Source organism: Oncorhynchus gorbuscha, unplaced genomic scaffold (assembly GCF_021184085.1).
Source record: "Oncorhynchus gorbuscha isolate QuinsamMale2020 ecotype Even-year unplaced genomic scaffold, OgorEven_v1.0 Un_scaffold_3102, whole genome shotgun sequence".
Lineage (NCBI taxonomy): Eukaryota > Metazoa > Chordata > Actinopteri > Salmoniformes > Salmonidae > Oncorhynchus > Oncorhynchus gorbuscha.
The window spans coordinates 24,307-48,035 of NW_025747442.1; the positions used below are offsets into that span (position 1 = coordinate 24,307).

The window sequence follows — 23,729 nt, forward strand, 5'->3', positions numbered from 1 at the left end:
TTATACAGTCATTTAGACAGGCCTGGTATTTATACAGTCATTTAGACAGGCCTGGTATTTATACAGTCATTTAGACAGGCCTGGTATTTATACAGTCATTTAGACAGGCCTGGTATTTATACAGTCATTTAGACAGGCCTGGTATTTATACAGTCATTTAGACAGGCCTGGTCTTTATACAGTCATTTAGACAGGCCTGGTATTTATACAGTCATTTAGACAGGCCTGGTATTTATACAGTCATTTAGACAGGCCTGGTCTTTATACAGTCATTTAGACAGGCCTGGTATTTATACAGTCATTTAGACAGGCCTGGTATTTATACAGTCATTTAGACAGGCCTGGTATTTATACAGTCATTTAGACAGGCCTGGTCTTTATACAGTCATTTAGACAGGCCTGGCTTTATACAGTCATTTAGAGCAGGCCTGGTATTTATACAGTCATTTAGACAGGCCTGGTATTTTTATACAGTCATTTAGACAGGCCTGGTATTTTTTTATACAGTCAGTCACTTAGACAGGCCTGGTATTTATACAGTCATTTAGACAGGCCTGTCATTTATACAGTCATTTAGACAGGCCTGGTATTTATACAGTCATTTAGACAGGCCTGGTATTTATACAGTCATTTAGACAGGCCTGGTATTTATACAGTCATTTAGACAGGCCTGGTATTTATACAGTCATTTAGACAGGCCTGGTATTTATACAGTCATTTAGACAGGCCTGGTATTTATACAGTCATTTAGACAGGCCTGGTATTTATACAGTCATTTAGACAGGCCTGGTATTTATACAGTCATTTAGACAGGCCTGGTATTTATACAGTCATTTAGACAGGCCTGGTATTTTTCATTTACAGTCAGTCATTTAGACAGGCCTGGTATTTATACAGTCATTTAGACAGGCCTGGTATTTATCAGTCATTTAGACAGGCCTGGTATTTTATACAGTCATTTAGACAGGCCTGGTATTTATACAGTCATTTAGACAGGCCTGGTATTTATACAGTCATTTAGACAGGCCTGGTATTTATACAGTCATTTAGACAGGCCTGGTATTTATACAGTCATTTAGACAGGCCTGGTATTTATACAGTCATTTAGACAGGCCTGGTATTTATACAGTCATTTAGACAGGCCTGGTATTTATACAGTCATTTAGACAGGCCTGGTCTTTATACAGTCATTTAGACAGGCCTGGTATTTATACAGTCATTTAGACAGGCCTGGTATTTAGACAGTCATTTAGACAGGCCTGGTATTTATACAGTCATTTAGACAGGCCTGGTATTTATAGTCATTTAGACAGGCCTGGTATTTATACAGTCATTTTTAGACAGGCCTGGTATTTATACAGTCATTTAGACAGGCCTGGTATTTATACAGTCATTTAGACAGGCCTGGTATTTATACAGTCACTTAGACAGGCCTGGTATTTATACAGTCATTTAGACAGGCCTGGTACATTTATACAGTCATTTAGACAGGCCTGGTATTTATACAGTCATTTAGACAGGCCTGGTATTTATACAGTCATTTAGACAGGCCTGGTCATTTAGACAGGCCTGGTATTTATACAGTCATTTAGACAGGCCTGGTATTTATACAGTCATTTAGACAGGCCTGGTATACAGTCATTTACAGGTCATTTAGACAGGCCTGGTATTTATACAGTCATTTAGACAGGCCTGGTATTTATACAGTCATTTAGACAGGCCTGGTATTTATACAGTCATTTAGACAGGCCTGGTATTTATACAGTCATTTAGACAGGCCTGGTATTTATACAGTCATTTTAGACAGGCCTGGTATTTATACAGTCATTTAGACAGGCCTGGTATTTATACAGTCATTAGACAGGCCTGGTATTTATACAGTCATTTAGACAGGCCTGGTATTTATACAGTCATTTAGACAGGCCTGGTATTTATACAGTCATTTAGACAGGCCTGGTATTTATACAGTCATTTAGACAGGCCTGGTCTTTATACAGTCATTTAGACAGGCCTGGTATTTATACAGTCATTTAGACAGGCCTGGTATTTATACAGTCATTTAGACAGGCCTGGTATTTATACAGTCATTTAGACAGGCCTGGTATTTATACAGTCATTTAGACAGGCCTGGTCTTTATACAGTCATTTAGACAGGCCTGGTATTTATACAGTCATTTAGACAGGCCTGGTATTTATACAGTCATTTAGACAGGCCTGGTATTTATACAGTCATTTAGACAGGCCTGGTATTTATACAGTCATTTAGACAGGCCTGGTATTATACAGTCATTTAGACAGGCCTTATTTATACAGTCATTTAGACAGGCCTGGTATTTATACAGTCATTTAGACAGGCCTGGTATAGACAGGCCTTATACAGTCATTTAGACAGGCCTGGTATTTATACAGTCATTTAGACAGGCCTGGTATTTATACAGTCATTTAGACAGGCCTGGTATTTATACAGTCATTTAGACAGGCCTGGTATTTATACAGTCATTTAGACAGGCCTGGTATACAGTCATTTAGACAGGCCTGGTATTTATACAGTCATTTAGACAGGCCTGGTCTTTATACAGTCATTTAGACAGGCCTGGTCTTTATACAGTCATTTAGACAGGCCTGGTATTTATACAGTCATTTAGACAGGCCTGGTATTTATACAGTCATTTAGACAGGCCTGGTATTTATACAGTCATTTAGACAGGCCTGGTATTTATACAGTCATTTAGACAGGCCTGGTATTTATACAGTCATTTAGACAGGCCTGGTATTTATACAGTCATTTAGACAGGCCTGGTATTTATACAGTCATTTAGACAGGCCTGGTATTTATACAGTCATTTAGACAGGCCTGGTATTTATACAGTCATTTAGACAGGCCTGGTATTTTATACAGTCATCTAGACAGGCCTGGTATTTATACAGTCATTTAGACAGGCCTGGTATTTATACAGTCATTTAGACAGGCCTGGTATTTATACAGTCATTTAGACAGGCCTGGTATTTATACAGTCATTTAGACAGGCCTGGTATTTATACAGTCATTTAGACAGGCCTGGTATTTATACAGTCATTTAGACAGGCCTGGTATTTATACAGTCATTTAGACAGGCCTGGTATTTATACAGTCATTTAGACAGGCCTGGTATTTATACAGTCATTTAGACAGGCCTGGTATTTATACAGTCATTTAGACAGGCCTGGTATTTATACAGTCATTTAGACAGGCCTGGTATTTATACAGTCATTTAGACAGGCCTGGTATTTATACAGTCATTTAGACAGGCCTGGTAGTCATTTTATACAGTCATTTAGACAGGCCTGGTATTTATACAGTCATTTAGACAGGCCTGGTATTTATACAGTCATTTAGACAGGCCTGGTATTTATACAGTCATTTAGACAGGCCTGGTATTTATACAGTCATTTAGACAGGCCTGGTATTTATACAGTCATTTAGACAGGCCTGGTATTTATACAGTCATTAGAATGTGAATTGTTCCACAGTTCTAGTAGTTCTATGTCTATGCTCTTTGATCTATGAGATGAACCACTATGAAGAGGAAATCAGTCACTGGGGTTAGACCACAGCTAACCTGCTTAATGACGAGCCAATGGCTCACATACAGTGCATCCTTGACTCTTTCCACAGTTTGCTACGTTAAAGTCTTATTCTAAAATGAACAAATAAATAAAATCCTCATCAATCTACACACAATACCCCATATTAACAAAGCAAAGAGTTTTTTTTGTGTGTTTATAACAAAAATGAAATATCACTTTTACAGCACATACGTCTTACCTCTGGTGTCAGTGTTGCAGTATCACACTAACAGTAGAACGACAGCAACAAACATGACAATATAACCATCACAGTAGTGATGTTTTATCCAGTCTGTCCCAATACACATCAGATGTATATCACACACTACCACAACCTAGCATTAGTTTGTATTGAGTGATATTTACTGGCGTCACGACAATGTTTTGATGGTGTATTAAGTACTTCCATCATTTCAGCACGTTGCTCACAACAACAGGCCAACCTTCAGGTACTTTAGAGCTACATACTGGAAGATGCCTGTTACCACACAAACACACATGCTGCTATCTGAGATGTTCCGGACGTGTGTTGCAGGCTTGTTGTAGCTGACTGGTAGAGAGGAGCAGAGCTCTCGTCACTAGTGGAAATGTAAACAGCTGTTAGGTGAGAGACGTCCACACTACCCAGCCAGGGGAGAGGAGAGAGTTTCCTGCACCTTTCACAGCTTTATTTAGCTGCTAAACAGCTGTTAGGTGACAGACGTCAAACTACCCAGCCAGGAGGAGAGAGTTTCCTCCCTCCTCAGACAGATTTACATGCTCTCTCTCTCTCTCTGTCTCTCTCTCTCTCTCTCTCTAACTCTAGAGAGAAGAGTTTCCACCCTCCTCAGACAGATTTACTGCATATCTCACTCTTCCAGAGAGAGAGAGAGAGAGAGAGAGACAGAGACAGAGAGAGACAGAGAGACAGAGAGAGAGAGACAGAGAGAGAGAGAGAGAGAGAGAGAGAGAGAGAGAGAGAGAGAGAGAGAGAGAGAGAGAGGCAGTAAATCTGATGCAGTAAATATGTCTGAGGGAGGAAACTCTCCCCTCTCTGGAGACCCAGACAGACAGACAGAGAGAGAGAGAGAGAGAGAGAGAGAGAGAGAGAGAGAGAGAGAGAGAGAGTGTGTAAAATGATGCTCAAGTGTAAAACAGTTTTTTCATGCTTATTTTAGCTTGAGATATTTGCCTTTTGCGAGCAGTTTTTTTCTCTCAAATAAAAGCAGTTTGTCAGTGGAAAACGAACAGGTAGACAGACCATCATTGACCAGGAAAGGCATTGAAAGATTTGCCACACAGTGAGTCCACTTTCTAAATCTGGCCTTGGCTTCTTTAATGGCTCAGTAGTTAGTGTCCGATGTTGGAGAGATGACCTGACTGGATGTGGATGGGCCTTGAATGGGAGAACACACCTGGGTTCAAATACTATTTGAAGTCTTTCAAATATTTTAGTTGTGCTTGATTGAGCTTGTAAGTGCAATGCCCACCCATCTGGCACTCCAGGCAGACTAAAGCAAACGCTCAAGGTATACAAAATGATTACAAATGGTCTCTGAACCCAGCAGGTCTGGGGAGAGCTTGGACCTCTTTCCAGGAACCAGCCAGCCAGCCAGCCAGCCAGCCAGCCAGCCAGCCAGCCAGCCAGCCAGCCAGCCTCTAACTAACGTAAACACTTCAGCTCGCTCCATAGGACATCTGACTTCTGTTTCTCCTCAAGTCTCTGGTTTCTATTTTTAACTGTGGTGGGGGACTGGGGAGAGGGTTGGTGGAGGCGAGTAGGAGAGAGAGCACCTGCAGTTGATCTAGTGGTTTGTGACATCATGATAACATGGTCTCCACTGTCTCTGCTTAATGACAGGTAGATTTATCAACAGGGGGTCATATTCAAGGCCCAGGTCTCTGAGGTGAATACGGTTTCCTTCAACCTTGTTCATTTGATTTATGTTTTGTTGTTTGCTGAATGGATTCATAATAGACTTAGCTAATGTTTCCAATACCAAAAAGGCTTGAAACTTACTGCACATCCACAGGTGACAAACCAAACTTTATCAACCCATGATGAATAAAGAAAAGTCTGTAAATAAATACACACCCACTGTACACAGTGCTAGGTACATCAAAGGAAATGTTTATCTTAGCCAGAAGACGAGGCTGTGAGAAACAGTCTTTTAGTGGTGCTTGGGATCATTTCCATTCACTGAGGACATCATCAAGCACACAGGGGCCATCTTCCTTTCCCTTCAAGGGAAGTATTCTTTGTTGAACTGAAGAAGCCTTTTCTCATGTCCACTGAAAGCTGTGCTATGGGAGCTATTTGCCTGTGACCAAACTAATTCACAGCTTTCTGAATGTCTCTCCGTCTGTTTGTGTTCTCCAGGCAGTTAGAGCTGCACTCTCCAGACGCCAAGCATACGGTGGTGTTACGGTGTAAAGACACAGCCTCGGCCCAGGCCTGGTTCGAGGTCATGCAGTCGGCGACCTCTAACCTCATCAACAAGGTCATCACGGAGGTCAAGAGCACACGGGAAGAACAGGAATCGCAGGGAGCAGAGAGATCAGACACCTGGGCTGGCTGGCTGAGAAGGTAGGATCTACTCTGTACTTTATTGAATGTTGGTGCAGGAAAACACCTGAAAGGAACGTGCTCACCTTTAATCAGACCTATAATATGCCTTCACAGACCACCTTCTGATATTAACTCATATGTGATGTTTGTGAGGCAGACCTATAATAATGCCTTCACAGACCAGACCACCTTCTGATATTAACTCATATGCTGATGTTTGTGAGGCAGACCTATAATAATGCCTTCACAGACCACCTTCTGATATTAACTCATATGTGATGTTTGTGAGGCAGACCTATATATGCCTTCACAGACCACCTTCTGATATTAACTCATATGTGATGTTTGTGAGCAGACCTATAATAATGCCTTGGAACCACCTTCTGATATTAGCTCATATGTGATGTTTGTGAGGCAGACCTATAATAATACCTTCACAGACCACCTTCTGATATTAACTCATATGTGATGTTTGTGAGGCAGACCTATAATATGCCTTCACAGACCACCTTCTGATATTAACTCATATGTGATGTTTGTGAGGCAGACCTATAATAATGCCTTCACAGACCACCTTCTGATATTAACTCATATGTGATGTTTGTGAGGCAGACCTATAATAATGCCTTCACAGACCACCTTCTGATATTAACTCATATGTGATGTTTGTGAATCAGACCTATAATAATGCCTTCACAGACCACCTTCTGATATTAACTCATATGTGATGTTTGTGAGGCAGTTATACGATAAGTGAGCCAAGCATTCTTGGAACCTCATACAGTATAGCTGATGCAGTAGTTGCCAACAGAAGAAGAAGCCCAGATGGGGGCTTTGTAGTGTTCCTTCTATATACAGTACAGCAGCAATTGATCCCAGGTGACTTTTCCCTGCGTGACTCCAGGTTTTCCCCCTCCTCGTCCTCCTCTAAATCCTCTTTCATCACTCTCTTATTAGTCAGGGCCTGCCTGGCAGAGAGAGAGCGAGGCCGGCTAATACTGAGTAGACTATAGGCTGAACTTTGGGCAGTCAGTCAACCAGTCAGACAGTCAGTCAGTCTGCCAAGCCAGAGGATGCTTTCCAGGCTTCTTAATGAGTTCCTCTTGTATTACTGCCTGCCTGTCCCCCATCGTGAGTCCCAAATGGCACCCTAGTGCACTATATAGGGAATATGGTGCCATTTGGGATGCAGAGTCTGGAGTCTGTGAATAATTATAAGGGCCTAAAGCCTTTCAGCGTGTGGAGTGGAGTGGTCTGCCTAGGCTTCGCCTGCCGTCCCATGTTCCTTTGTACAACGTCAATCTGACACACTCAGAGTCTGAATCTCTACTTAGCTGTGTGATGGTCAACACACTACAGGCTGGAGTCAGTCTCTACTTAGCTGTGTGATGGTCAACACACTGCAGGCTGGAGTCTGAGTCTCTACTTAGCTGTGTGATGGTCAACACACTACAGACTGGAGTCAGTCTCTACTTAGCTGTGTGATGGTCAACACACTACAGGCTGGAGTCTGTCTCTACTTAGCTGTGTGATGGTCAACACACTACAGGCTGGAGTCAGTCTCTACTTAGCTGTGTGATGGTCAACACACTACAGGCTGGAGTCAGTCTCTACTTAGCTGTGTGATGGTCAACACACTACAGGCTGGAGTCTGAGTCTCTACTTAGCTGTGTGATGGTCAGCACACTACAGACTGGAGTCAGTCTCTACTTAGCTGTGTGATGGTCAACACACTACAGGCTGGAGTCTGTCTCTACTTAGCTGTGTGATGGTCAACAAACTACAGACTGGAGTCTGTCTCTACTTAGCTGTGTGATGGCCAACACATTAGACTGGAGTAAGTCTCTACTTAGCTGTGTAATGGTCAGCACGCTACAGACTGGAGTCAGTCTCTACTTCTAGCTGTGTGATGGTCAACACACGACACAGCAGACCCTCTGGAGTTCAGCATGCTAATGTGATCAGATATCAGAGAAGAGAGGAGGAGAGGGAGGAGAGGGAGAGGAGAAGAGAGAGAAGAGGAGAGAGAGGAGAGGAGAGAAGAGGAAGAGGAGAGGAGAGGAGAGGAGAGGAGAGAGAGGAGAAGAGAAGAGAAGAGAAGAGAGAGAAGAGGAGAGGAGAGGAGAGGGAGAGGAGAGGAGAGGAGAGGGAGAGGGAGAGGAGAGGAGAGGAGAGGAGAGGAGAGGAGAGGAGAGGAGAGGAGAGGAGGAGAGGAGAGGTGGGGATCCTTGTTTTACAGCCTTGTTGAGGGTTGCTCTGTGCAACTGTCCTGAGCCTGGGCTTTAACCACAGACTTTATATTCACTCGCATACTATAGCCAATTATACTGTGGCAGCGTTTTAAATGTAATGATTGTTACACACTAATTATGTGGTTGTGTAGGCTTTAGTTAGAGCTACGTTTGTGAGCCTGTATATGGTGTTTTAATATGGTTACCTGGCAACATGTGTTGGTAATGTTATAGGATTGACCTATGGCCACCAGAATCACATGTTCTCACAACTAGCTGAGGACTTCATAGTGAGGCAAGAGGCTTATGGTTATGAGGATTGTGCTGTAACTTTCATCATAAGGATTGTGCTGTAACTAGGCGTTCATAATGAGGATTGTGCTGTAACTAGGTGTTCATAATGAGGATTGTGCTGTAACTAGGCGTTCATAATGAGGATTGTGCTGTAACTAGGCGTTCATAATGAGGATCGTGCTGTAACTTTCATAATGAGGATTGTGCTGTAACTTTCATAATGAGGATTGTGCTGTAACTAGGTGTTCATAATGAGGGTTGTGCTGTAACTAGGTGTTCATAATGAGGATTGTGCTGTAACTAGGTGTTCATAATGAGGATTGTGCTGTAACTAGGCGTTCATAATGAGGATTGTGCTGTAACTAGGCGTTCATAATGAGGATTGTGCTGTAACTTTCATAATGATGATTGTGCTGTAACTAGGTGTTCATAATGAGGGTTGTGCTGTAACTTTCATAATGAGGATTGTGCTGTAACTTTCACAATGAGGATTGTGCTGTAACTAGGCGTTCATAATGAGGATTGTGCTGTAACTTTCACAATGAGGATTGTGCTGTAACTAGGTGTTCATAATGAGGATTGTGCTGTAACTAGGTGTTCATAATGAGGATTGTGCTGTAACTAGGTGTTCATAATGAGGATTGTGCTGTAACTAGGTGTTCATAATGAGGATTGTGCTGTAACTAGGTGTTCATAATGAGGATTGTGCTGTAACTAGGTGTTCATAATGAGGATTGTGCTGTAACTAGGTGTTCATCATGAGGATTGTGCTGTAACTAGGTGTTCATCATGAGGATTGTGCTGTAACTTTCATAATGAGGATTGTGCTGTAACTTTCATAATGAGGATTGTGCTGTAACTTTCATAATGAAGATTGTGCTGTAACTTTCATAATGAGGATTGTGCTGTAACTTTCATAATGAGGATTGTGCTGTAACTTTCATAATGAAGATTGTGCTGTAACTTTCATAATGAAGATTGTGCTGTAACTTTCATAATGAAGATTGTGCTGTAACTTTCATAATGAGGATTGTGCTGTAACTTTCATAATGAGGATTGTGCTGTAACTTTCATAATGAGGATTGTGCTGTAACTTTCATAATGAGGATTGTGCTGTAACTAGGCGTTCATAATGAGGATTGTGCTGTAACTTTCATAATGAGGATTGTACTATAACTTTCATAATGAGGATGGTTATGCTGTATAATGTTATGCAAGCCGGTGTTGTATTGGGTGTCTGGGAGTTGAGAGTTTATCTACAGGCCAAGATAAATAAACTGTATAAAGTGCCTTCCTGTGAAAATAACCAAGATTTTGTTACTAAGACTTAGTTACATAGAGAAAATGCTGAAGACATTCAAGGTTGTGTCTTCGCTGTTAGTTTTATGTGCTTATCACTCTTGCTAAATTGTATTTTCTAGTCCATAACATTCCCTCCATTGCACCCAGTAACCCCCATGCAAATGACAGCAGCAGCCTGTCACTCTGTGTGGTGTGTTTTCTCCCAGACAGAGAGTATTCTAACACTGTGTGGTGTGTTTTCTCCCAGGCAGATAGTATTCTAACACTGTGTGGTGTGTTTTCTCCCAGACAGAGAGTATTCTAACATGTGTGGTGTGTTTTCTCCCAGACAGAGAGTATTCTAACACTGTGTGTGTGTTTTCTCCCAGACAGAGAATGAGAAGCAGCAGTGGAAGCCAGTGCTGGTGATGGTGACAGAGAAAGACCTGCTCCTCTATCACAGCCTTCCACGCATGAAGGCTTCCTGGCACAGCCCTGCACACACATACCCACTGTTAGCCACACGGTACGCTACACACACCCTCACTCTACTAGCCACAAGAGAAATAGCTGCTGCTATCCACACAGTAAGCAAAATACACTGTCTTCTGCTAGTCAAATAGCAAAACACATTTATCTTATCTTAGCCACATGGTTAGTAGCATCCACCCTGAACAACTCAACCATGACCACATGATAATCCTCCGCCACTCCAAACACACGTACCCTCTTGGCCAAGCATTAATCAGAACACATCTACCCTCTTGGCCAAGCATTAATCAGAACACATCTACCCTCTTGGCCAAGCATTAATCAGAACACATCTACCCTCTATTGGCCAGGCATTAATCAGAACACATCTAGCCTCTATTGGCCAGGCATTAATCAGAACACATCTACCCTCTATTGGGGCATTAATCAGAACACATCTACCCTCTATTGGGAAGCATTAATCAGAACACATCTACCTCTATTGGCCAGGCATTAATCAGAACACATCTACCCTCTATTGGCCAGGCATTAATCAGAACACATCTACCCTCTATTGGGAAGCATTAATCAGAACACATCTACCCTCTATTGGCCAGGCATTAATCAGAACACATCTAGCCTCTATTGGCCAAGCATTAATCGGAACACATCTAATGGCCAAGCATTAATCAGAATGCCATACCCTCTAGCAGGCATTAATCCAGAACACATCTACAATCTATTGGCCTCATGGTGCAGAACATCTACCCTCTATTGGGACAGCATTCTCAGAACACACCCTCTATTGGCCAGGCGTAACAACACATCTACCCTCTATTGGGACAGCATTAATCAGAACACATCTAGCCTCTATTGGCCAGCATTAATCAGAACACATCTACCCTCTATTGGCCAAGCATTAATCAGAACACACATACCCTCTATTGGCCAAGCATTAATCAGAACACATCTACCCTCTATTGGCCCAGGCATTAATCAGAACACATCTAGCCTCTATTGGCCAAGCATTAATCAGAACACATCTACCCTCTATTGGCCAGGCATTAATCAGAACACATCTAAATCTATTGGCCTCATGGTGCAGAACACATCTACCCTCTATTGGCCAGGCATTAATCAGAACACATCTACCCTCTATTGGCCAGGCATTAATCAGAACACATCTACCCTCTATTGGCCAAGCATTAATCAGAACACATCTAAATCTATTGGCCTCATGGTGCAGAACACACGTGAAAGATGAGGTGGCACTGGAGGACAGGTCCACAACATGTTTCCATTACTGAACACAGCCAAGAACTCTGTTACTATTTATAATGTTATCAGTCATTACACCTTTGTCCTTGATGTGAAGAGGGTTATATGGTTACAACCCTGACTAGCTAGTCTATCTCAACAGCAGGCACTTAGAATACAACAGAATGTGTGTCTGTCTGTAGGCTGGTGCACTCTGGTCCCGACCGAGGCTCTCCCCAGCTGGGCGTGGAGCTGTCCTTCGCCACACGCACGGGAACCAGACTGGGCATCGAGGCCCACCTGTTCAGAGCTGAGACCTGTCAGGACCTTTCACTGTGGACCAGGCACATCGTTACGGGCTGTCACTCCTCTGCCCAGATGATCAAAAAGTCAGTACCAGTGAGTACCACACGCTGATCCTGCTATAAGACTGTGTGAGCCCGCTGAGCTAAAGCCTTGATTAACCAAGTCACTACCAGTGAGTACCACTACGCTGATCCTGCTATAAGACTGTGAGCCCGCTGAGCTAAAGCCTTGATTAACCAAGTCACTACCAGTGAGTACCACTACACTGATCCTGCTATAAGACTGTGTGAGCCTGCTGAGCTAAAGCCTTGATTAACCAAGTCACACCAGTGAGTACCACTACACTGATCCTGCTATTAGACTGTGTGAGCCTGCTGAGCTAAAGCCTTGATTAACCAAGTCACTACCAGTGAGTACCACTACACGACCCTGCTATAAGACTGTGAGCCCGCTGAGCTAAAGCCTTGATTAACCAAGTCACTACCAGTGAGTACCACTACACTGATCCTGTCACTAGCCTGCTGAGCTAAAGCCTTGATTAACCAAGTCACTACCAGTGAGTACCACTACACCGACCCTGCTATAAGACTGTGTGAGCCCGCTGAGCTAAAGCCTTGATTAACCAAGTCACTACCAGTGAGTACCACTACACTGATCCTGCTATTAGACTGTGTGAGCCTGCTGAGCTAAAGCCTTGATTAACCAAGTCACTACCAGTGAGTACCACTACACCGACCCTGCTATAAGACTGTGTGAGCCCGCTGAGCTAAAGCCTTGATTAACCAAGTCACTACCAGTGAGTACCACTACACTGATCCTGCTATTAGACTGTGTGAGCCTGCTGAGCTAAAGCCTTGATTAACCAAGTCACTACCAGTGAGTACCACTACACTGACCCTGCTATTAGACTGTGTGAGCCCGCTGAGCTAAAGCCTTGATTAACCAAGTCACTACCAGTGAGTACCACTACACCGACCCTGCTATTAGACTGTGAGCCCGCTGAGCTAAAGCCTTGATTAACCAAGTCACTACCAGTGAGTACCACTACACCGACCCTGCTATAAGACTATGTGAGCCCGCTGAGCTAAAGCCTTGATTAACCAAGTCACTACCAGTGAGTACCACTACACCAACCTTGCTATAAGACTATGCAGCCCGCTGAGCTAAAGCCTTGATTAACCAAGTCACTACCAGTGAGTACCACTACACCGACCTGCTATAAGACTGAGCCCGCTGAGCTAAAGCCTTGATTAACCAAGTCACTACCAGTGAGTACCACTACACTGATCCTGCTATTAGACTGTGTGAGCCTGCTGAGCTAAAGCCTTGATTAACCAAGTCACTACCAGTGAGTACCACTACACTGATCCTGCTATTAGACTGTGTGAGCCTGCTGAGCTAAAGCCTTGATTAACCAAGTCACTACCAGTGGTACCACTACCGACCCTGCTATAAGACTGTGTGAGCCCGCTGAGCTAAAGCCACCAAGTCACACCAGTGAGTACCACTACACTGATCCTGCTATTAGACTGTGTGAGCCTGCTGAGCTAAAGCCTTGATTAACCAAGTCACTACCAGTGAGTACCACTACACCGACCCTGCTATAAGACTGTGTGAGCCCGCTGAGCTAAAGCCTTGATTAACCAAGTCACTACCAGTGAGTACCACTACACTGATCCTGCTATTAGACTGTGTGAGCCTGCTGAGCTAAAGCCTTGATTAACCAAGTCACTACCAGTGAGTACCACTACACTGACCCTGCTATTAGACTGTGTGAGCCCGCTGAGCTAAAGCCTTGATTAACCAAGTCACTACCAGTGAGTACCACTACACCGACCCTGCTATTAGACTGTGTGAGCCCGCTGAGCTAAAGCCTTGATTAACCAAGTCACTACCAGTGTAGTACCACTACACCGACCCTGCTATAAGACTATGTGAGCCCGTATGAACTAAAGCCTTGATTAACCAAGTCACTACCAGTGAGTACCACTACACTGATCCTGCTATAAGACAATGTAGGCCCCTGAGCTAAAGCCTTGATTAACCAAGTCACTACCAGTGGCCTAGGTAGACATTAGCTTGGGGAGTAGCCGTCAAGGTTAGTTGTGATGTTAAGTGTGGTTGTAACATAACTGAGGTTTGTCAGTCTCAGTACAGTACTCATAGCTGCAGTATTTGGTAAGGGGAGTTACTGATGGGCAGTCACATGGAAGACATTGAGAAAGGAACGGAATGTCACTGTGAGATCCTGTGTGTGTGGTCTGTGTATGTGTGGTGTGTGGTTAGTGTGGTCTGTCTGTGGTCTGTGTGGTCCAGTGTAGTCAGTGTGGTCTGTCTGTGTGTCTGTGGTCTGTGTGTGTGGTCAGTGTGGTCTGTCTCTGTGTGTGGTCCGTGTGTCTGTGGTCTGTGTGTGTGTGGTCCGTGTGTGTGTGTGTGTGTGTGTGTGTGTGTGTGTGTGTGTGTGTGTGTGTGTGTGTGTGTGTGTGTGTGTGTGTGTGTGTGTGTGTGTGTGTGTGTGTGTGTGTGTGTGTGTGTGTGTGTGTGTGTGTGTGTGTGTGTGTGTGTGTGAGGTCTGTGTGTGTTGTCTCTGTGTGTGTGTGGTCTGTGTGTGGTTTGTGTGTGTGGTCTGTTACTCTGTGAGGTATGTGTGGTCTCTCTCTCTCTGTGTGTGTGTGTGTGTGTGTGTGTGTGTGTGTGTGTGTGTGTGTGTGTGTGTGTGTGTGTGTGTGTGTGTGTGTGTGTGTGTGTGTGTGTGTGTGTGTGTGTGTGTGTGTGTGTGTGTGGTGTGTGTGTGTGTGTGTGAGATAAACAAAAGTGAAATAACCAATCAAAGTGAACAGTAAACATAACACTCACAAATGTTTCAGAGGAATATTATGTATATGTACAGTATTGTAACAATGTGCAAATAGTTAAAGTACAAAGGAAAATAAATAAACATAAATATGAGTTATATTCTCTCTCAATATGGCTCACATTACTTTTACTGGCGTCACTACAATGTTTTGGTGGTGTATTAAGTACTTCCTTCGTTTCAGCACGTTGCTCACAACAACAGGCCAACCTTCAGGTACTTTAGAGCTACATACTGGAAGATGCCTGTTACCACACAAACACACATGCTGCTATCTGAGATGTTCCGGACGTGTGCTGCAGGCTTGTTGTAGCTGACTGGTAGAGAGGACAGAGCTCGTCACTAGTGGAAATGTAAACAGCTGTTAGGTGAGAGACGTCCACACTACCCAGACAAGAGAGGAGAGAGTTTCCTGCACCTTTCACAGCTTTATTTAGCTGCTAAACAGCTGTTAGGTGACAGACGTCCACACTACCCAGCCAGGAGAGGAGAGAGTTTCCTCCCTCCTCAGACAGATTTACTGCATCTCTCTCTCTCTGTCTCTCCCTCTCTCCTCTCACTCTCTCTCTCTCTCTCTCTCTCTCTCTCTCTCTCTCTCTCTCTCTCTCTCTCTCTCTCTCTCTTTCCCTCTCACCTCTCTCTTTCTCTGTCTCTCTCTCCCTTTCTCACTCTCTCTCTCTCTCTTTCCCTCTCTCCTCTCTCCTCTCTCTCTCTCTCTCTCTCTCTCTCTCTCTCTCTCTCTCTCTCTCTCTCTCTCTCTCTCTCTCTCTCTCTCTCTCTCTCTCTCTCTCTCTTTCTCTCTCTCTCTCTCACAGCTTTATTTAGCTGCTAAACAGCTGCTTCATTTACAAGGAGGATCTCTCTCTCCTCGTCCTCTGTCATAAGCTACAGTGGAGGTCAGACATGTTGGGAATGGGAGAGACAAAGGGAGGAGGATTTTACTCACTGACTTAGTTCAGTTGATCAGAGTTTATTACAACATGTCAAACCAAACCTGTGTCCCAAATAGCACCCTAATACCTATACAGTATAGTGCACTACATCTGACTAGAGCCCTATCCAGTGACTAAGGGAACTATATCACAACATGTTGTTACTGATCCAGTGACTAAGGGAACTATATCACAACATGTTGTTACTGATCCAGTGACTGAGGGAACTATGTCACAACATGTTATTTACTGATCCAGTGACTAAGGGAACTATATCACAACATGTTGTTACTGATCCAGTGACTGAGGGAACTATGTCACAACATGTTTGTTACTGATCCAGTGACTGAGGAACTATGTCACAACATGTTGTTACTGATCCAGTGACTGAGGGAACTATGTCACAACATGTTGTTACTGATCCAGTGACTAAGGGAACTATATCACAACATGTTGTTACTGATCCAGTGACTGAGGGAACTATGTCACAACATGTTGTTACTGATCCAGTGACTGAGGGAACTATGTCACAACATGCTGTTACTGATCCAGTGTCTGAGGGAACTATGTCACAACATGTTGTTACTGATCCAGTGACTGAGGGAACTATGTCACAACATGTTGTTACTGATCCAGTGACTGAGGAACTATGTCACAACATGTTGTTACTGATCCAGTGTCTAAGGGAACTATGTCACAACATGTTGTTACTGATCCAGTGACTGAGGGAACTATGTCACAACATGTTGTTACTGATCCAGTGACTGAGGGAACTATGTCACAACATGTTGTTGTGCAGTAGTCCAGTAGTCGACCCAAAACATCGGCGATGCAGAAGGGGCAGACGAAGCGTCCACCTGGTCAGACTCCGTAGAAAGTGCATATCGCCCACCGCTCCTGAGTATACTACTAGCCAATGTCCAGTGTCTTGACAACAAGGTAGACAAAATTCGAGCAACGGTTTGCCTTCCAGAGAGACAGAGATTGTAACATTCTCTGTTTCACGGAAACATGGCTCAGGATATGTTGTCGGAATCAGTTCAGCCACCGGGCTTCTCCATGCATCGCGCTGACAGAGATAAAGACCTCTCTGGGAAGAGGAAAGGACGGGGTGTATGCTTTATGATTAACGACTTATGGTGTAATCATAACGACATACATGAACTCAAATCCGTCTGCTCACCCAACCTAGAATTCTTTACAATCAAATTTTACCTACCAAGAGAATTCGTCAGGTATAGTCACAGTTGTGTACATTCCCCCGCAAGCAGACATCAAGACGGCCATCAAGGAATTTCACTGGACTATACGCAGAACTGGAAACCATACATCCTGAGGCTGCATTTATTGTAGCTGGAGATTTTAACAAAGCACAGTTGAGAACAAGGCTACCTAAATTCTACCAGCATATCGATTGCGCTACGCGCATGGGCAATACACCACTGCTACTCAAACTTCCGTGATGCATAAAAAGCCCTCCCCTGCCCTCCCTTCGCAAATCCGACCACAACGCCATCAGAAACTCAAACAGGATGTACCAGTAACGAGAACCATTCAACGCTGGTCCGACCAATCGGAAGCCACGTTTCAAGATTGTTTTGATCACGCGGACTGGAAAATGTTCCTGTCAGCCTCAGAGAACAACGTCGACCTATACGCTGACTCGGTGATTTTGTTTCTAAAGTGCATTGGAGATGATGTACCCACTGTGACTATTCAAACCTTCCCCAACCAGAAACCATGGATGGATGGCGGCATTTGTGCCAGAACTGAAAGCGCATTTAACCATGGAATTAGGTCTGGGAATATGACGGAATATAAACAGTGTAGCTATTCCTCTGCGAGGCAATCAAACAAGCGAATTGCCAGTGCAGGGACAAGGTGGAGTTGCAATTCAACGGCTCAGACACAAGACGTATGTGGCAGGGTCTACAGGAAATCACAGACTACAAAAGAAAACCAGCCACGTCACGGACACTGACGTCATGCTTCCAGACAAACTAAACGCCTTTGCTTTGAGGATAATACAGTACCACCCCGCGGCCGGCTAACAAGGACTGCCCCCCTCCTTCGCCGTGGCTGACGTGGAGTAAAACGTTTAAACATGTTAACCTCGCAAGGCTGCTGGCCTAGACGGCATCCCTAGCCACGTCCTCAGAGCATGCGCAGACCAGCTGGCTGGTGTGTTTACGGACATATTCAATCGCTCCCTATTCCAGTCTGTTGTCCCTACATGCTTCAAGATGGCTACCATGGTTCCTGTACCCAATAAGGAAAAGATAACTGAATTAAATTACTACCACCCCGTAGCACTCACTTCTGTCATCATGAAGTGCTTTGAGAGACTAGTCAAGGATCATATCACCTCCACCTTACCGGCCAGCCTAGAGCCTAGACCCACTTCAGTTTGCATACCCTCCCCAACAGGTCCACAGATGATACAATCGCCATCCCACTGCCCACTGCCCTGTCCCATCTGGACAAGAGGAATACCTATGTGAGAATGCTGTTCATTGACTACAGCTCAGCATTCAACCCCACAGTACCCTCCAAGCTCATCATCAAGCTAGAGGCCCAGGTCTCAACCCAACCGTGTGCAATTGGATCCTTGACTTTCTGACGGGCCGCCCCCCAGGTAGTGAAGGTAGGAAATAACATCTCCACTTCCGACCCTCAACATTGGGGCCTCACAAGGGTGCATGCTCAGCCCCTCTTGTACTCCCTGTTCACCCATGACTGGGTGGCCATGCAATACCTCCAACTCAATCATCAAGTTTACAGACAACACAACATTAGTGGGCTTGATAACCAACAATGATGAGACGGCCTACAGGGAGGAGGTGAGGGCCCTCAGAGTGTGGTGTCAGGAAAATAACCTGTCACTAAATGTCAAGAAAACAAAGGAGATGATCGTGGACTTCAGGAAACAGCAGAGGGAGCACCGCCCTATCCACATCGACGAGACCGCAGTGGAGAAGGTGGAAGGTTTAAGTTCCTCGGTGTACACATCACAGACAAACTGAATTGGTCCACCCACATAGACAGTGTGGTTAAGAAGGCCAACAGTCCCTCTTCAATCTCAGGATGCTGAAGAAATTTGGCTTGTCACCCAAAACCTTGACAAACTTTTACGGATGCACAATCGAGAGCATCCTGTCGGGCTGTATCACCGCCTGAGTACGGCAACTGCACTGCCCTCAACCACAAGGCTCTCAGAGGGTGGTGTGGTCTGCACAACGCATCACCGGGGGCAAACTACCTGCCCTCCATGACACCTACAGCACCCAATGTCACAGGAAGGCCAAAAAATATCATCGAGGACATCAACCACCGAACCACTGCCTGTTCACCCCGCTACCATCCAGAAGGCGAGGTCAGTACAGGTGCATCAAAGCTGGGACCGAAAAACTGGAAAAAAGCTTCTATCTCAAGGCCATCAGACTGCTAAACAGCCATCACTAGCACAGAGAGGCTGCTGCCTACATTGAGACCCAATCACTGGCCACTTTAACAAATGGATCACTAGTCACTTTACACAATGCCACTCTAAATAATGGCAATTTAATAATGTTTACATATCTTACATCACATGTATATACTGTATTTTATACCATCTATTGCACCTTGCCTATGACACTTGGCCATCGCTCATCCATATAGATTTAGATTTGTGTGTATTAGGTAGTTGTTGGGAATTGTTAGATTACTTGTTAGATATTACTGCACTGTCGGAACTAGAAGCACAAGCATTTCGCTACACTTGCATTAACATCTGCTAACCATGTGTATGTGACAAATACAATTTGATTTGAAACTAATACAATATGTCTGGACAGGGTATAGAATAGGAAACTAATAAACTTTGTCTGGACAGTGTCTGTGAATCTGTGAAAGAGGCATGCTATGGTCCTCTATGGACCTCTATGGTCCTCTATGGACCTCTATGGACCTATGTGGCCCTCTATGGAATTCTATGGTCCTCTATGGTCCTCTATGGACCTCTATGGTCCTCTATAGTCCTCTATAGTCCTCTATGGACCTCTATGGTCCCTCTATGGACCTCTATGGACCTCTATGGACTCTCTCTATGGACCTATATGGTCCTCTATGGTCCTCTATAGTCCTCTATAGTCCTCTATGGTCCTCTATGGTCCTCTATAGTCCTCTATGGACCTCTATGGTCCTCTATGGACCTCTATGGACCTCTATGGTCCTCCATGGTCCTCTGGAGTGTGTGGTTGACTGTTTTTGTCTCTTTGTAGACTGTGACATTTGGCTAAATCTTTGTAATCTTTTATTTACAGTGAGAACGTTGTTAATATTAGTATTACAATATTTGTCCTAAGAATAGCTGAACTCTACGTCGGGGTCTGGGCCTAGCGCCATGTTGTGGGGTTTTAGAGGAAAAAAGGCCCATTTTGGCTGAGGAGTTACATTTCCATTGATGATTATTACGGAGACTGCGTCCCAAACGGGACCCTATTCCCTGAACGCAGTGCACTACACATGGTACCATTTAGAACGCATCTTGAGGAATTAGGGTTTTCGCGTTTAGGCCAACTTGACCGTTATTCAACGGGCTCAAAATAAAACCATGGTCAGAATCAGATATTGTTTTATTATTTGTAATGTATTCACAATTTCTGATGTATTATTTATTATATCTCATCTATTGTTAAGGGCATGTATTTATCCACTGGCAGGTTCCTGTTGTGATCAGTGGTCTGTAATACAGAGGTATTGTTGATAGACTGACTATAGGGGGTTATAACGTCATCACAGTTATTTGCTTGATAGATTTGACTACAGTTGTGTTTGTTTGGTAGACTGTTGACTATAGGGTTTATGATGTCATCACAGTTGTGTTTGTTTGGTAGACTGTTGACTATAGGGGTTTATGATGTCATCACAGTTGTGTTTGCTTGGTAGACTGTTGACTATAGGGGTTTATGATGTCATCACAGTTGTGTTTGTTTGGTAGACTGTTGACTATAGGGTTTATGATGTCATCACAGTTGTGTTTGTTTGGTAGACTGTTGACTATAGGGGTTTATGATGTCATCACAGTTGTGTTTGCTTGGTAGACTGTTGACTATAGGGGTTTATGATGTCATCACAGTTGTGTTTGCTTGGTAGACTGTTGACTATAGGGGTTTATGATGTCATCACAGTTGTGTTTGCTTGGTAGACTGTTGACTATAGGGGTTTATGATGTCATCACAGTTGTGTTTGCTTGGTAGACTGTTGACTATAGGGGTTTATGATGTCATCACAGTTGTGTTTGTTTGGTAGACTGTTGACTATAGGGGTTTATGATGTCATCACAGTTGTGTTTGTTTGGTAGACTGTTGACTATAGGGGTTTATGATGTCATCACAGTTGTGTTTGTTTGGTAGACTGTTGACTATAGGGGTTTATGATGTCATCACAGTTGTGTTTGTTTGGTAGACTGTTGACTATAGGGGTTTATGATGTCATCACAGTTGTGTTTGCTTAGTAGACTGTTGACTATAGGGGTTTATGATGTCATCACAGTTGTGTTTGTTTGGTAGACTGTTGACTATAGGGGTTTATGATGTCATCACAGTTGTGTTTGCTTGGTAGACTGTTGACTATAGGGGTTTATGATGTCATCACAGTTGTGTATGCTTGATAGACTGTTGACTATAGGGGTTTATGATGTCATCACAGTTGTGTTTGTTTGGTAGACTGTTGACTATAGGGGTTTATGATGTCATCACAGTTGTGTTTGCTTGGTAGACTGTTGACTATAGGGGTTTATGATGTCATCACTGTTGTGTTTGCTTAATATTGTAACTTAAGCACCTAAAGCACACACGCAGGAGAGGGCTCTCTATCAAGGAGTGACCCCTATACTGAATATCATACTGTATGTCACGTGTGGGAAAGAAATCTAACATAGACATTGGCTTGGGGATAAACTACTCTCAGACCTATATGGTTTAGAGCTTGGGATAAACTACTCCTAGACCCTACAGGGTTAGAGCTTGGGGATAAACTACTCCTAGATCCTACAGGGTTAGAGCTTGGGGATAAACTGCTCCTAGACCCTACAGGGTTAGATATTGGGGTAAACTACTCCTAGACCTACATGGGTAGAGCTTGAGGATAAACTACTCCTAGACCCTACAGGGTTAGAGCTTGGGGGTAAACTACTCCTAGATCCTACAGGGTTAGAGCTTGAGGTAAACTCCCTAGACCCTACAGGGTTAGAGCTTGGGAGTAAACTACTCCTAGACCCTACAGGGTTAGAGCTTGGGAAACACTACTCCTAGACCCTATATGGTTAGATTTGGGGATAAACTACTCCTACACCCCTAAAGGGTTAGAGCTTGAGGATAAACTAGGACTCACAGATCCTACAGGGCTAGAAATCACTCAAAAGTCCATAAATGACCTTTTAAGGATTCTGGTAGTTATAGTAACCAAACTGGATCCACCTTGCTTTCCTTGGGGAGGTTTCTGTGTTTTGCCACTCTGAAAGGAGGGTCTTTGTGTCTGACTGAAAGCATCTTTTGTGTGTGTTTCCCTGTTGGTGGGAAAGTGGTGGGAGTCACACAGGTCAAGCATTCAGGTAGGGAGTAGTATTTCCTTATTGTGGAACAGAAAAAACACAAACACCTGAGAGTGTTGGGTACATGTTAGTTTGACCTCTGACCTTTCCATACAACTTCTTCCCACAGGTAATTCTAAGTCAGTATTAAGAGAATGTTGTTGTGACAGCAATATGAGGACGATATGATACGGACAATGCCTTTAACACAACAATACCTTTCGGACCACCCTCTAAAGAAGATAAGTCCTTTGTGAAACTGCCTTTCAAGAAACAGTGTGTGTTGATCAGTAAAGTGTTCCATCTTAGCTTGAGTCTTTACAAAAGGCTGTTACCGCTTCAAGAGAGCCACACAAGCCTTAGAGGGATTGGCAGAGCTTTACTGGAACACATATAAAGTGGTTTCAGAAGTATCTTGTTGACACTGATCCAATAGAGCTGGTCCATCCTGCTCTCAGCACAGGAGATCCTGTCTGATGAGCATGGGAGCGATGTCGAGGGCTGGGATTGACAGCATGGGAATCGATATATCTGACACGCAGATCAGTGTATTGTATATGGGACAGACAAGGAATCAGACGTTCAAAGTACAACATTATATATTTTAAAAAATCTATAGGTAGGGACGACGTGGTTGGGAGTGTAGGGACAGGCAGGTAGCCTAGTGGTTAGAGTGTAGGGACGGCAGGTAGCCTAGTGGTTGAGTGTAGGGCAGGCGGGTGGCCTAGTGGTTAGAGTGTAGGGACGGCAGGTAGCCTGAGTGGTTAGAGTGTAGGGGCGGCAGGTAGCCTAGTGGTTAGAGTGTAGGGACGGCAGGTAGCCTAGTGGTTAGAGTGTAGGGGCGGCAGGTAGCCTAGTGGTTAGAGTGTAGGGACGGCAGGTAGCCTAGTGGTTAGAGTGTAGGGACGTTAGGTAGCCTAGTGGTTAGATTGTAGGGACGGCAGGTAGTCTAGTGGTTAGAGTGTAGGGACGGTAGGTAGCCTAGTGGTTAGAGTGTAGGGGCAGGCAGGTAGCCTGGTGGTTAGAGTGTAGGGGCAGGCAGGAGCCTGGTGGTTGGGAGGCTTTGGACTGTAACCGAGAAGGGTTGCAAGATTGTATCCCGAGCTGACAAGGTAAAAAGTCTTTCTGCCCTGAACAAGGCAGTTAACCCACTGTTACTAGGCCATCATTGAAAATAATAATTTTTTCTTAACTGACTTGCCTAGTAAAATAAAACAGGCAAAGCAGGGACATAAATGGTAGTTTTAAAAGGGATTGATTAGAAAAACAACAAATGTGAAATACAGCCGTTGTCTGTTTTTTGTCTAGGAAACGAATACAAGCCAAACCCTTATCTGGATTTAAAATGGCTGACATCTGCTCCAGAACTAATTTC

General features: G+C 44.0%; 1 pseudogene; it reads left to right on the top strand.

Annotated features, from left to right (window-relative positions):
- Nucleotides 1-23,729, top strand: part of LOC124027327 — a 48,847-nt pseudogene that overhangs the window by 19,321 nt on the left and 5,797 nt on the right.